Raw genomic sequence first — 15080 nt, forward strand, 5'->3', positions numbered from 1 at the left:
ACACTGAATTCTGCTTCGACCCTGCCTCACGGTTCCTAAACGAAGACCCAAAAGGATGAGCCATTTCGGAGGAACTTACCTGCTCTCCAGGACTGAGCTCAGTCATAGTTCCGTATCCCCCAAATGTTCGTTACCAACAAGGAGAAATCTGTAGTGTCTGGTTTCTAGTAGAAAATAACGGGTTGCGGGAGAATAGGGTTCACAATGATAAAAACGAATCGAAAACTATCCCTCAAGGACGCGGATGTTAGGCTTAGGGGAAAGGACATAAAGGTCATTTTGTGATGAAAGAGAGGATAACGCATCAAGACAACACAACCCTTTTCAACATTTAGGCCCGTAACAATGAAACAGAGCTTCAAAATTCATAAAGTGGATAGCTAGACCTGCAAAGGGTCTGTAAATATAGAAAAACCAACAATTATGACCCAAGATTTAAATATGCCTCTTTCAACAAATCGTGGGACAAGTGGACAGAAAGTCAGTAAAGACAGAAAATTTAAACGGTAGCAGTTAACGTTTACGGACCATTCTGCCAATCAATGACAGCATCACACGGGTTCTTCTCCAGTCCACGAAAGTATTTGCCGAGGCAGACGTTCTGAGATAAAACAAATCTCAGCAAGTTTAAATGATTCAAGTCAAAGACAGTATGTGTCCTTAACAGCGTGGAGTTAAATTAGAAATTTATAACGGACAAAACTTTGGAAAAATCTCCAAATATTAGAACCTAACTAACATTTCTAAATCACTCACAGATCAAAGAGTAAATCAAAAGGGAATTTAAGAAATATTTTAGAATGAGTGAAAATGAAAAAGGAACAAAAACGTAGGATGTCACTACAAAGACTTGGAAGACGTATGGCTCTAAATGCCTATATTGGAAAAAAGAAAACTCTCAAATCAATGACCTCCCGTTCTACCTAAATAAATTAGAAAAAAGTAAAGAGAAGAAGGAAACTAATAGAGCAGAAACAAATGAAATAAAAGAAAACAGAAAGATAACAGAGAAAATAACTGAAACAAAAAGCTGGATTTTTAAAAAAGGTCAATAAAATTGTTCCGCCTCCTGCCGTACCAATCGGAGCAAGAAGAAAGAAGGCATAAATTGCCACTGTCTGGAATAAAAGGGAAACCACAGACGTGAAGAAGATCATGACGTGGGTGCCCCGGGCGGGACTGTTCAGCGCAAGTGTGGGTGCGGCCCCGGGCGACATGGGCGAGGGGAAGACGGCGGCGCAGACAGCAGGTCCGAGCGCGTTCCGGGGTACGGCGTTCTGTTCGGTGCCGCGGACCGTCAGGACAGCGCAGCCGGGAGGGAGATGCCCACGGAGGGGCAGGAGGACAGCAGAAGGACCGGCAGGAAGAAACACAGAAACCCACGCGGGACGTGGGGTGCAGACACTCGTTCTCTCACGGCGATTTCCCCTCCCTGGAGCTGGTTTGAGAGGATAACAGAAACGGGGCAGCAGGTTTGACGTAGAGTTCTGCTGTTGCAGTCTGGCTCCGGGCACCATCGAGGTTAAAATCATCGAGTTTTAAATGGTTAGATTCTGCGGTTGTCTACAGGTTTTAAATCTTGTGAGAACGAATGAGGCAGGTAATTAGACCTGGATGAATTCCTTCCCAGGCAAGGCAACCGCAGACTTTCCCAGCAAACCAGACCACCGCTGGGAGCCAGACCCCAGGTGTCCCCCCACATTGTCCCACCAAGTCTGGACAGATAGATGGTCACTCCCGCCACGGCCCACATCCCTGGTCCCATCGGTCCCCACAGGACACCCAGCTTGTCCCTCACTCCCCCATTCCGACTCCCACACACCTCACCAGACCCGCCTTCCCTTCGCACCCCCTGGACCCGGAGCGGGGTCAGCACAGGCACCTCCCTACCCTGGTCCCCCATGGCCCTAGAAGGCAGCCGGTGTCTCCCTGGGCTCTGTGGGGCTCCTGGCACGTTACGGCCCTCGACAAATATCGGATGACGAAGTCGTGACTAAATGGTGACCTCACTGGGTGTGCAGTTGAGGGTCTGCAAACATTGTCTTACTTCTCTCTTTTTTTTTTTTAAGGTTTTTTATTGATTCATCCGAGAGGGAGCCAGCAAACGCACAAGCAGCCGGAGAAGGAGAAGCAGACTTCCCGCCGAGCAGGGAGCCCGACGCGGGACTCGATCCCAGGACCCCGGGATCATGACCCGAGCCAAAGGCAGACACTCCCCGACGGAGCCCCCGCGCCCCAGCGTCGTCTTACTTCTGAGCTCGTGTTCACAGTGTGGGCCTCCCGGACGCAGAAGCTGCGTCTCCTCTGCCGCGTCCCCGGGGCAGCTTCGCCGTCACTGGCCGAGTGCGGGACGCCAAGCCCAGAATCCCAAGCAGGTGCCCGAGTCCGGGCGTGGTGCCGCATGTAGTCACAGCGGCTTCTCCCAAACGCCATAATCCGGCGTCCTTCTCCCGCGGGTCTGGCTCTTTGAATTAACTTGTTGACGTTCGCCTTGTCGGGCTTTTCCCCACGGTGTGCGCGGTCTTTCCAAGAACGTTTCACTCAGTTGCAAACGGCAGAAAAGCTCTCTTTAAACAGAAGGTTATTTTACTTGGGTATTTACTGGTGATTCCCAGCTTAAAATTAAACAGCTAGGGATTCTCCGCGGAGCCTGTGGGGTTTCCACGGCGACGCTGGCCGTAGAAAGGCAGGTGAGGGACGCCCGCTCTGGCTCCCACGGCGTGCGGGGGCTCGCTGGCTGGCGGGCAGGGACAGGAGTCGAGGCCCGGGTGTGTGGGGGCAATGGCTACTGGCGCTGGGTGTAACCCCGCCCCGGGTAGTGTGGACGGCGGTCGATCGGGGCCTGCCCTCCCTCGGGCACAGCTGAGCTGTTTCCGGCAACCCCCGGGGCTGGATGTTCTGGGTCCCCGAGCCAGGGCCGCGGTGGGTGCACCACGGGGCTGGACTGCGTGTCTCCTCTGTCCCCCACCTGTGCCCCGGCAGCCCCCGCCCCGCTCCACCATGAACGGAGGAAGAAATAAATTGGGTCTCTCGAAAGGATTCAAACCCACTGATTTCTTCAGAAGTCAGTAACAAATCCTCCGGGACAAAGGGACTGGGGGCTCTCCGGTGAGCAGCGGGACTGGACGCGGCCCCTTAGTCGACAAGGGGCAGACATTTTGACGAGTCTGAGGCGAGTGGACAGCCGGCTCTGGCAGGTCCTGGGCGGGGACTGGGGACACAAGGAGGTGCCCCCGTGGTGAGAGGGACGGCTGCCGTTAGCACAGACCCGGACGGAGCTCGTCCCTGGGAGCATGCGAAAGAGTCCCTGTCATCCTGCAGAACCCTACTAATGAGTCGGCGTCAAAGTGTCCGCGGTGCCCGGGGAGCCCAGCCCGGAGGTCGGGGAGGCGGCGCTCTGGGGCCGCAGGGCTGGTGGTGCCGAATCGGCTGGAGCTCAGTTGCCCATCGGCCGCGCGTCTCCTCCCTGCAGAGCCAGAGTCCCGGCCCTGCCCCGACGGGACCGGGAGAGACAGGGCGTTGACACCAGCTGCGTGCCTGGGGCCCACGTGTGATCCCTGGGTTCTGCCCAGGACGTTCAAGAATCGGATCCCGGCGTACGGATCCCGCTGAGTTTGAAGAGTGGCATCCGTTCAACTTTCCCTTCTGGCTGCATCTGCAAAGAGAGCTCCAGGTTTCTCGGTCGGTCGGTCCTCACTGTCCAGACATCCCTGATCCCTGCCCAGGGCGGGGTTCCCACACGGCGACCGCGCTCACTGGGAACTGGACGCCCAGAGTTGGGACTCGACGCCTCTCTGGCTGCCGTGCCCATCACGCTCGCCAGGGACAAGGACGGGCGCGGGGAACTGGCAAATTACGAGCCCGGGAGGTCCAGAGTTGAGGGACCTGCGGCTGGGCGAGGACAGATGGAGCCCCAGGCCTGAGCATGTGCGTTGCGACCTCACGGCCTTGGCCCGGAGGCAACAGCCTCAGGGCCAGGTAGGGCACCTGGGAGGTGTTTGCTGGGGCTGGTCTGGATGGTGTGGCCGACTCGGGGGTCCCAGCTGAGAGCTGTCCTTCCTGCACTCGTCTCCTTCCCCATCCATCTGACAGCTGTGTGGTTGTAGGGACAGTATGACCCACCTTTCATTAAACCAGAGACGCTGTTCTTGAAGCTACGATCCTCTCCAGGGGCCCATACCAACAGCCCTGGCCCAGGCCTGGTCCCATCCTGTTGTAGGAAACAAGCGTTTTACTGGGACGAGCCATGCTCCCTCCGCTCGGTATGGCCGGCAGCTGCGGCAGGCTTCTGGGTCAGCCCTGTGGGCCCCACCCCTGGGTGCTGGTGACCTTGGATGATCTTCTGCCCCCGAGGGTGGGTGGGGCCTGTGCCTTGCGGCTCACAGACAGAGCACGGGAAGGGGGGGCCACTTCCGGGACGGAGTCCTGTCTCCCCGGTGCCGTCTTGCTCACTTTCTCCCTGGCTGGCTGGGAAGAACCAGTTGTGCGGGGCGAGGGCCTGTGGACAGGGCCACACGGCTGGACCTATGGGTGGTCGGTGGGACTGAGGCTGTGCCTGGGTCGTCCTGAGCCACTGACTTTGTGCGGTGATAGAAAGTGGCCCGCCCCAGCAGCAGAGCTCAGTCCGGCCCGCAGACACAGCACCGTGTGAACTCGGCACCATGCGGACACAGCGCCACAGCGACACAAACTCTCCGCACCTCGAGTTTGCGAGAGGACTAGATGCTTGACGACCGGCTGACTTAGCCCCCAGACTCTGAGGACACGGGCCGTGGGTCAGGCCTGGGGAGGGCTGGGGCTCCCCTGTCGGCATCCGAGGTGCGCGGTCTGGACGACCTGCCTGGAGTGACGACCACGCTGCGTTCGGGGCGTATCTGCAGGAAATCAGGAACACAGGTTTGTCCCCGGGGCCTCACTTCCTCAGGGCCGGGGGACAGGCCCGCCGACTAGGGCAACTTTGCGGTGTATCACAGTCGGGGCCGCAGGCTCCCTGGATGAGTGCCGGCCCCGCCGCACGTGGCCGCCGGCTCATGCGGGAAGCTGAGCGGAGTAATTAGGACCGGGGCCAGCGGGGGCCCAAGCCAGGCGGCTGTCAGCTGACCGGTGAGATGTGAAGGGCAACTCTGATCAGAACCAATAACTCTGATCCCGCAATGAGTGGAAATAGCTCTGCTCTACGTCTCCGGCTGCCCGGCAGTGGCCGCGCTTCTCGGGACGCATATTTCATTCCGTGGAACTGCCCAAGTGTGACCCTGCAGATTCCGTGCCTGCCAGGCCTCCCTGAGCCCCCGGCCCCGTGGGGCCACAGTCATCGCGGCGCCCTTGTGGGCGGCTCTCCAGGGACACCTCCCCACACGCGGACTTTATAAATGAGGCTGCACAGCCCAATTCTCTTTTCTCTGATGTGTCTTGTTTTCTCCCTGAATGATCGGTCTCAGCTTAAGTCAAGAATGTGACTCTGCGAAGCCCAGGCCGGGCGGAGCCGCTGTCCCCTGTTGCTCCTCCGAAGCCCCTGGCGCGGCCCTGGCCCTGGCCTGGCAGCAGGACGTGTGCCTGACCTATGGCCGAGGCGTCGCTGCTGCTCTCTGCCTTGGCCTGACCCAGCGCCAGCGAGGCTCCCCCGTCTTCTGACCCAGGAAGGGCTTTGCCGGCCCCTGGGTCTGAGCAGGACTGGAACGCAGGACTGTCCTTGACCAGGCCAAGGGGGGCAGCCTGCGAACCCCCTCCCCACCAGGCTCCCGAGCTGCGTCCCCGTGAACGTCTGCGCGCCCCTCCCTGTGGCAGGAAGCCCGTTTCTGTGCAGTCCTGAGGTGCAGATTCTGCTGGACCGTCCCCGCGGCCACAGCGTCTTCGCAGAGTCTCCCCTCGTCTGCCTGATCTGGCAGGAGCAGGCGGGAGCGGACGCTGGGGTTTGGGTCAGGTGTGGGTGACGCAGAGTGGTCCCAGAGACGGGTGGGGTGGTCAGCTGGCCCCGGACCCGCAGGGCTCATGTGCACCCCAAGGCCGTCCCCAGGCCTCCCGGGGCTCCAGCAGCAGCCTGAGCCCCCGCCAGCGGCAAGGACCACATCTGGTCGCACCCGTGAGCCCGGGGCCATCGATGGGACTCAGCTCTCTGCTGTCCGAAGCCCCTGCCCGGCCCGCCGGGAGTTTGAGTGGAAACAAGCGGGGCGGATGGGCCGATTTGGGAAGAACCGTATCCCAGTGACCGTGACCGGCAGCAGCGAGTTCTGTCCCGACTGACTCTCGGACTCCTGTTCCCGGCGGAGGAACCGCACACGCGCAGCTGTGAAACGCGCTCCGAGAAAGGCTCATAACGAAACAACGGTTTGGGCTCCGGGCTGCTCTCAGAGGCAGCAGCAGGGACTCCGGCGCCCACGCCTGCGGTTCCTGCTGTGGTAGCGACGGCCCCAGCTGGGTCCCGTGATCCCGGACACGCTGGAGTCCTGCTCTTCCTCTCCTGGGGACAGTGCAGGGGACAGAGCTCTCCCCGAGCTGAGCCCTGTGCCCGCCAGCATCCCTTGTCCTCCAACAAGCGTTGGGAAGGTGCCCTCCAGCCACAGGGACACCAGCCTGCCCTCCGCGTTCTCAGGAGAGACAACAAAGCCCAGAAGGGCCAGGATGCCACACCGTGACCAGTGACCTCTGGACACACTGGGGAGACCACTGGGCTCCCAGCCACTCCCTGGTGACCACTGGGTAGGCCGCCAGGACCGCTGCCCTCTGTCCCCACCCCGAGTCCCCCTCAGTCCTGGGGTGTCTGGGATCTGGGACAGCCGCAGCCACGTGGTCAAGGTCGGCAGCTGCCGTGAGTCGTGCTGGCAGCACGTGGCCTCCCCGGGCTGTGGGGGCGGGAGCTTGACCGGCGTGGTCTTCCTCCCCAGAACCAGCAACCTCCTCCGACCGTGGGGAAAACACCGGCCACGTCCCCGTAGAGGCCCCGAGCGAAGTTCCTCAGCAACCAGCAGAGCTGTGGGGTCCTCGAACCCGAGGAGACCCCGCGGAACACGGACAAGGGGAGCCTGAGGAGACGCGGCAGCCCACGCCCCGTGTCCCGGTGGGGCTTCCGCACAGGGCGGGGAGTGACGTTAGGAAAGCCAGGGAGGGCCAGACGGAGTGGACCTCGAGACCGTTCCAGAGGAACGCAGGTGTTAGGGTGCGGGCTGGGCTGAGGGCTCCCTGCTCTGTCTTGTCACCATCTCTGCAAACCCAAAATTGTCCTATTTTAAAAACGTCACTAAAAGTAAAATGAGCAAATGACAACAGGGTGCCGCCTCTGGGGGAGCAGCTGCCGGGTCCCGGCTCATGCACCGAGCCACGGAGGGGCCGCGTGCACCAGCATGGGTGGGGTCGAACCCCAGAGCCCATTTCCTCGATCGGGACAAGACATCCTGCATCACGGTGTGGCAGTCCGTGCGCCCCTGGGCTCCAGGGCATGGGCCTTTCCGTCCTTTTCGGCTCTGCTGGCCCTGCGGGCCTCGGTGCTCCAGGGCCTTGGCCGCGTCCTCCAGGCCCTGCTCCGTCCTCGCATGGCTCCTCCCTGGTGTCCATCCACACGGGTTCTTCCTTCAGGGACCCTGTGTTCACCCTCCTCCTGACCTGAGGACGTCCGCATCGACCGCGGGTCCAGACGAGGTCGCACGGATAGGGGTGCGGCTGGGACAGGCGTCCAGTTCAACCCGCGGCAGCTCCCACGTGCCCTGTGCTGGGAGGCCGGGAGGGAACGGACGTCTGGACGCTCACACGGGTCATGGGCTTCCTGAATCGCATAGCCGGAGGCGGATCCGAAACACTGTCCGGCGAGAATGGAACCGCTGTCTGACCGAATGCCCCTGCAGCCCCCTGCTGAAGAACCCCGGGGCACTTGGCCAGGACGTGGATTTTCTAATTAAAAATCAACTTAAACCTCAAACCTTTCCCGCCGCTGTCGTATTATCACGATTCTGCTCTCAAGGAAGGCTCTGTGTCCAGCCTGTTTGGTTCCCGCTCACGAGTCGTGCGCGTCTCAGGTCGGGGGGCGTGGTGGCCCCTTCCAGGCTCCCATTGCCTCTGTTTCCCGGCTGGGACCCAGCCTCGGTCTCCCGTGGCGCGTGGGGAACACCTGAGGGCCCCTTGTCGCTTGGAAGCCTCCTGCAGGACAGAGCTCAGGTGTCTCCTCTCTCCGTAGGGACAGCGCCGCACCCCGTGACCCCATGTCACCTGAACCGCCCCCTACAGGCCCCACTCCAAATGCAGTTGCTCACGGAGTAGGACTCGGACACAGGCTTCTTTGGGGGACACGTTCGGTCCATAAAGATCATCTCTGCTGGCCGCCTTCGAGGGTCTCCACACGGGAGCCTCCCTTCCTGGCCTCTCCACGGAAAGATTCGTGATGAAAACCCAAGAACCTTGTCCCCGGGGGCAGGGCTGAACTCCGGGCTCTAGGACCGTGCTACAAGGCCGTCTTGCTTAGGGATACGTGCTATTAATTCAGCAATTAATTTTCTCTTTGCACTAAATTCCTGTCCCTATAGCCTGAATAGGACTGATTATTCATCAATATTAAAGTGGCAAATTCATTATATTCTAATGATCTGACATCAAATATTAAATCTCATTACGCGATTGGCTGGGGATTTATGGCCACTGTTAGCTAACTCAGGTGAGCGGCTGGTGTCCCGCGGTGGCCACGGGACGGCCCGCGGTTGGCGTTCCTGCCTCCCACGGACGCTGGCTGCGGGGCCGTCAGGGGGCACCTCCGTGGTCTTCCTGGCGGAGGGAAGGAGGCCTGGGGAGAAACGCTCTTCCTGGCGGCTTTCCCCAGGTCAGGGGCCATCCTGCTCTCTTGGAGAGTGACTGTGTGTGACGTCAGGAGGAACACTGTCTCTGTCCCAGGAGGGCTTCTGGAAGTTTCCAGAGCCCACTGTTTTCTCCCTGAATCAGGTGTCTTTCTGCCTGGGAGGACCTCCCAGCTCCCACCTGCCTTCAAGCTCGTTCCTCCTTGGTTGTACGCCTGCCTCTCCGGCCACGCGGTGGGCAGTACCACTGGTGTGAAGTTCGTGTCTCCCACGGCCTGGGGCAGGGGGTCCCTGGTGTGCAAGGATGGCCCCCACGGCACCCTGCCCTCCGGGGCTGTTTCCTTGGCAGGAGGTGGGTGCTCGGACAGTCTTCCTGTGGCCTCTTCTGTGCCCGCGGCTGAGCAGCGGGGCACGGGACCCTGGGCCTCTGTGCAAGGGCGTGTCCCCTGTCCACGTGCAGAGCCGTCCCACCGAGCACAGGGCCACAAGGGCAGGCGAGAGTCCACGGAAACCTGGAAAACATTCTCCGAATGGGCACCCTGCAGTCCTCGGGAAGATGACCCCAGCCCGCCAGGACAGAAGGGACAGACACGGCGTGGGCGAGCTCAAGGCTCCGGGTCCCCTGTGGAAGCCAGTGGCACGTGTCCCCCTCTAATGGCACCCCCCGAGCGAGGAGGCGATGGCTGGTCCACCTGAGACGTGTGCGTGGGGGATGGGCAAAGTGCAGCCGAGGTGGCCTTCCCCGTCCCCTCCTCTTGTCGGGGCCCCAGCAGGTGCATGTCCTGGGGGCCGTGGAGCCTGGGGGCCCCGCACAGCCCTCACCTGCAAAAGCTGCAGCAGCAGCTGTGGGGGGAGCGGAGGGCGCCTGGGGGGAGGGGGAGGACCGCACACCCGCGCACCCCACACCTGCTCACACGTCCTCACCTGGACCCTCCGTGGGTGGCGTCACCCCTCTCCCAGACCCCCCCTCCTCGCTCAGACGGTGTCCTCACCTGGTGTTTGGGGACCGCCCACGGCTTCATGTCCCGTGCTGCGTCTCCGCCTGTTCTCTGAACACACCGGGGACCCCGAGCTCCCTCCTGAGAATCTGCGGGGGCCCGGACAGCCCCCCTACCCCGTTCTCTACCTGGAAACCTGCTCCGCTTTCTCGTACCCTCCCCAGAGCCGCTGTCAAAGCCGACAGCCAGTGTCGGGCGGATGGGGGAAAAGTTGGTGAAGCCTCGGTGCGCTGGACAGAGGCCCCGCCCCAGGGTCGGCGGGCAGGTGAGGACGCCCCGCCGGCAGGTGCCACGGGGGGCTGGCAGGACAGTGTGGGGTGGGGGGAAGGGTTAGGCCCCCCTCCTGCTGCAGAGGGAGTGGCGTGTGCAGAGCAGCGGTTAGGACGTGCATTCTGGGGACCCAGTGACCTGGCTGGAGCTGGTTCACTGGGGGGACAGACTGGTTTGGGGGAGCACAGGTTCCAACCTCACCTCCCAGCCCTGTGCTCCCTTCCGACTCCCACAGTGGCCACCCACCGGGTCAGGGGGCAGATGGGCGTCACTGCCCAAGCTCCCAGGGCGTACCAGTGACCCCAGGTGCAGCATAACCCCGACCGGCCCCACAGATGCCCAGGCTCCTGTCTGCTCAGCCCTGGAGGGCAGGGGCCCCAGATCCCGATGCTGCATCTGCATTTTCCAGTGGCGTCAGCTGGAGGCATTTGTCCGTCCCTGTGCCTGTTCCGCCATCAGGTCTCTTGGTGGCCACGAGCTCGCGGTGCGCTCGTTCCCTGGGAGGAGGACCTCAATCCCTACGATGCGCCAGTCGCCGCTCTGAGCTCCACATCGTCACGGGGACACGACCTGGGCCCTCTTGTCGCTGGGGGCCTGTGTCACCCACCGGGCTTGGAGACACTCTGTCCTCCCTGTTGCGTGGTTGGGAACACAGTCGTTAATACAAAGTCCTGTCTCCTGTATGCAAATGAGGGACATGATGCTCTCCAGTCTCCGAGGCACATTTCCTTTCTCAAGTAGGACCCGAGAACGGCTGCTTCCGACGAGAGCGCCCTCGGACAGCCCGGGTGGGCGGGTCTCGCCGCAAATCAGCCGGACACGCACGTGCACAGAGACACGGGCTCTTCTGGCTCCTGAATTCTGCCTTCACCTCCATGTGTCTCCTTGATGAGCACCGGGCGGAAACTGCAGGCCGGGTGGCCACCCCTGAATGAGCCTGCCCCGGAGCTCGGGAGCAGGGAAGGGCAGCGTCCCAGGCCACGTACTCCTGGTCCAGAGGAGCCGAGATACCCTGTGCAGAGGCCTGCAGTTCCCCGGAGCGGAGGGACAGCGGACGGTTGGTTTTGTTCCCAGAGTGGCCTGGGAGTAGGGCTGTGGCGGTCCTGGTGGGGGAGGGGCACCACGGCTGGGCCCACCCGGCCCCCGCCTCAGGGAAGCCCGGCTTGGACGAAGGTGGGTGCACACCAGCCCCGTCCTGCGGAGCAGCAGCCCACGGCCACTCGTGGCTCAGAAGAACGAGTGATGGGGAAAGTCCAGGAAAACCTACTCTTTGGTCGGGCCCCTCGGGGGACTGGGGTCGGCGCAGCAGGAAAAGGATGTCCCCGAGGCAGTGTTTGGGGACCTTCGGTGAGACGGGAGGCGGCAGTCGGTTTCTACTTTTTAATCTCCTGTGACCATGAAGTATCCAGGAGAAAATGTTAGTCTCGTAATTAAGAGTTGTTTATATAACCCTGGGGTACAATCGGAGAATTATTGACTCGCGCATTGTGACGTGTGTCTTATATTCAGAAGATGTAATTTTTGTATTTCAGTTATTACATTTCAACTCCAGAATTTCTGATTCTTTTCATTACTTGCTCTCTCATTATTGATATTCTCTATTTGATGAGATATAATTCTCATGCTTTTATTCAATTTTCTTAGACAAGTTTTCCATTAGTGCTCTGGACACATTTATAATAACTGATTTAAAATCTTCATCCAGTAAAACCCAACGTCTGGGGCTCCTCGGGGGCAGTTTCTATTAACTGTTTTTTCTCCTCTGCCTATGGGCCATAACTTCCCATTTCTTGGTGTGTTTCATGATTTCTTGTTGGAGACTGGGTATTTTGAAGAATACAGTAGCACAGTGTAGCAAGTCTGGCCGTCAGGTACCTCCCCCTCCCAGCCCAGCACAGTTGGTTTACGACCTCCCTGGGTTAATTCTATGTCTTCTTCTCCATTGCTTGTGGCCGCTAACATCTTCGCTTGGTTCAGGTAGAGGTCAGCTAGCGATTTCATAGAGATTTCCTAATGACCTTGAACCAATGTCTCCCAGCCTTTGCCGAGGGGTCCTGTGTGTCTGTTGGGACACACCTTCAATGCTTAGGCAAACCATCGATAACTGCCTGGTCTTGTCTCCCTGCTGCGCAGAGCCTCAAGGTCACCCAAGGTGAGAAATTAGGGTCTTCTCAAGCCCTCCTGGGTGTTAACACAGCCCTGCACGTGTGTGGGGTCTAGATTTCCAGGAGTATGTTAGCAGTTTTCAACCCCTACAGACGTAGCATTCTCCAGATTTCTCCTTGCCCTTCCTAGTCCCACCTGCTCTCACCACCCAGGCAGCTGCGATATTAAATCATTGCTGCTGGTTGTTTTCAACAAATGTGCTAGACCGAGGACTGTTTGCATATCTTTGCCTCTGAGTTAGGTCAAACGTAGAGAAAGCTTCGGAGTGCAACTTTTCAGGGAATTGGCAGAAAGATCAAATAATGACGATTCTCTGGGGAGGAGTGTTTGGGGTTTTTAGCACATTTTCCCTTAAAGGCTGCTAGATTGCTGGTTTCCACAGTTACCACCGTTGTGAGCATGCTGTTTTAAATTTTTTTTAAGATTTATTTATTTACTTTGGGGGGGCAGCAGGGTTAGAAGGAGAGACAGTCTTAAGCAGACTCTGTGCTGAGTGGGGAACCTGACGCAGGGCTCGATCTCGTGACCCTGAGATCATGACCTGAGCCGAAACCAAGAGTCGAACACTTAAACGACTGTACCACCCACGTGACCCGGGGTGCTGGTTTTTAATACCACCAAGAAGTTGGGAAGAGGAGGTTGGAAATAAATTGCAATGTCACAAAGCCCAGCATTTACTCAAGATTCAACCGATTCCTTGGATAATTACTCTTCAGTAGTAATGGGGATGTTAGTCCAAAGTCAGTAGCAGAACGAGAACGGCAGACAGGGCCATTGCTGGGAACCACTAATCAGTGTGGTCTTCCCAGGAGGGAGAGGTAGACTATGTACTCGTGTGCTGCCCAACTGAATAACAAATGAAAATTGAAGCGTCACAAGCAGGAGGAGAATGCTGGCGCCTTCAGCGGAAAATCGTGGTTCTCCACCGAGAACATCCAAACCAGTTCTCAGGCCCAGAGCCAGCTGCTGGAAGGAGAGGGCTTCCCTTTGAGGAAGGAGTCAGAAAGCCCGTTGCAAGCACACATGGCGAGCCCTTCTCTGAGACTTCTGCAGAAGGTCCTGGAGACCCTTGCCAGGGTTTTTCTGCAACAAGGAGAAAATACCCGTTGTCTCCCAGTATCATGGCCAGTGATGGAGTCTGAGTTTATACAGATGAGTGGACTTGAAAGGCCACTGTGCTCTTCCAGGTGTGGTGGGGTCCACAGAAGTCACACGTGGGCGGAGTTTGGTGCAACTCCAGCTCCGTGCGGCCCCGTGGCTCCACGCCCACATTTCTTGATTTGTCCCAGGTGAACGACTGGGAAACAGTTTTGGCTCCACGATGTATGATCGGAGGGACCGAGCAGAAGGCATGTCACTGCTCCCTCTTCTGACCGGGGTACCGCATAGTTGTCCCAGGACTACCGCCAACAGCCACACACCTGGCCCTGGGACGACCAAAGGGCTTACAGCCAGTACAACATTTCCCTGCCAGCCACCCTGTCCTTTGCGAAAGCCGGTGGCCCACAGTCGGCTCCTAGATGTAACCAAACGACAGTCCCCACCGCAGGGCTTTCCCACCTGCTGTGCTTACCCGAGCAGATCACACCCTCTTTGGCACCGCCGTAAATGCTCTCAACAACTCTCGACGCCTTCCCCAGGGGCCTCACTGCTTGCCTACGTGGGCCACATACTTGGTAGATGGTGTCCATTGGCCAAATGCTTTCTTCCCCGACCTTCGTCAGTAGGAGGATCAGAACAGCTTGTCTTGATGTGGCAAGCCCTTGTCTTACGTTGCTAACTCCGCTCCCATCTGGAAACACAGATTCTGCAGGTGCAATGATCATCTCGCTTCCTGCAGAGCAGAACCCTGGTCCACTCCGTGGCTTATAAGTGCTAAGTGGACCCGAGAGTGGGGAGTGACAAGTCCCCTTGACCCTGCTGGTCACAATGCCTTTCTCTTCTTCTTACTGGTACACTGACGTGAATTTTTATTTATTTTATTTTATGTATTTGACAGACAGAGATCATAAGCAGGCAGAGAGGCAGGCAGAGAGAGGGGGAAGCAGGCTCCCTGCTGAGCAGAGAGCCCGATGTGGGGCTCGATCCCAGGACCCTGAGATCATGACCTGAGCCTAAGGCAGAGGCTTTAACCCACTGAGCCACCCAGGTGCCCTGACTGACGTGAATTTTAAGTAGAATTTTCCATGGATATTCATAAATGATGTTGAGAGTTTTTTGATTTTGTTATGTCTTTATTCAATTTTTTTAAATTTTATTTATTTGACAGAGAGAGAGATCATAAGCAGGCAGAGAGGCAGGCAGAGAGAGGAGGAAGCAGGCTCCCCGCTGAGCAGAGAGCCCGATGCGGGGCTCGATCCCAGGATCCTGAGATTATGACCTGAGCCGAAGGCAGCGGCTTAATCCACTGAGCCACCCAGGCTCCCCTTTATTCAATTTTTTAAAAAAGATTTTATTTATTTATTTGACAGACAGAGGTCACAAGTAGGCAGAGAGGCAGGCAGAGAGAGAGGAGGAAGCAGGCTCCCCGCTGAGCAGAGAGCCCGATGCGGGACTCGAACCCAGAACGCTGGGCTCTTGACCTGAGCTAAAGGCAGAGACTTTAACCCAGTGAGCCACCCAGGTGCCCCTCAATTTTGTTTTTAGAGTCATTCTAATTACATAAAATTTAAAGGAGAGTTATTCTCACAAAATACTTTCCATGTTCTGGAATATTGTAAATAACACGGATTAATCTATTTTTACTTTAGTAGATTAGATGAAAATCAGTCTGAATTTCAGTTTAAATGCATCTAAATCCTTGTGATTTTCTCCCATGGTAGATCTATAATGAGTTTGCTATTTTTTTTTAACGGTAATTGCCCTATTCAAG

The sequence above is a fragment of the Meles meles genome, chromosome 7 (assembly GCF_922984935.1).
Source record: "Meles meles chromosome 7, mMelMel3.1 paternal haplotype, whole genome shotgun sequence".
NCBI classification, from domain to species: Eukaryota; Metazoa; Chordata; class Mammalia; order Carnivora; family Mustelidae; genus Meles; species Meles meles.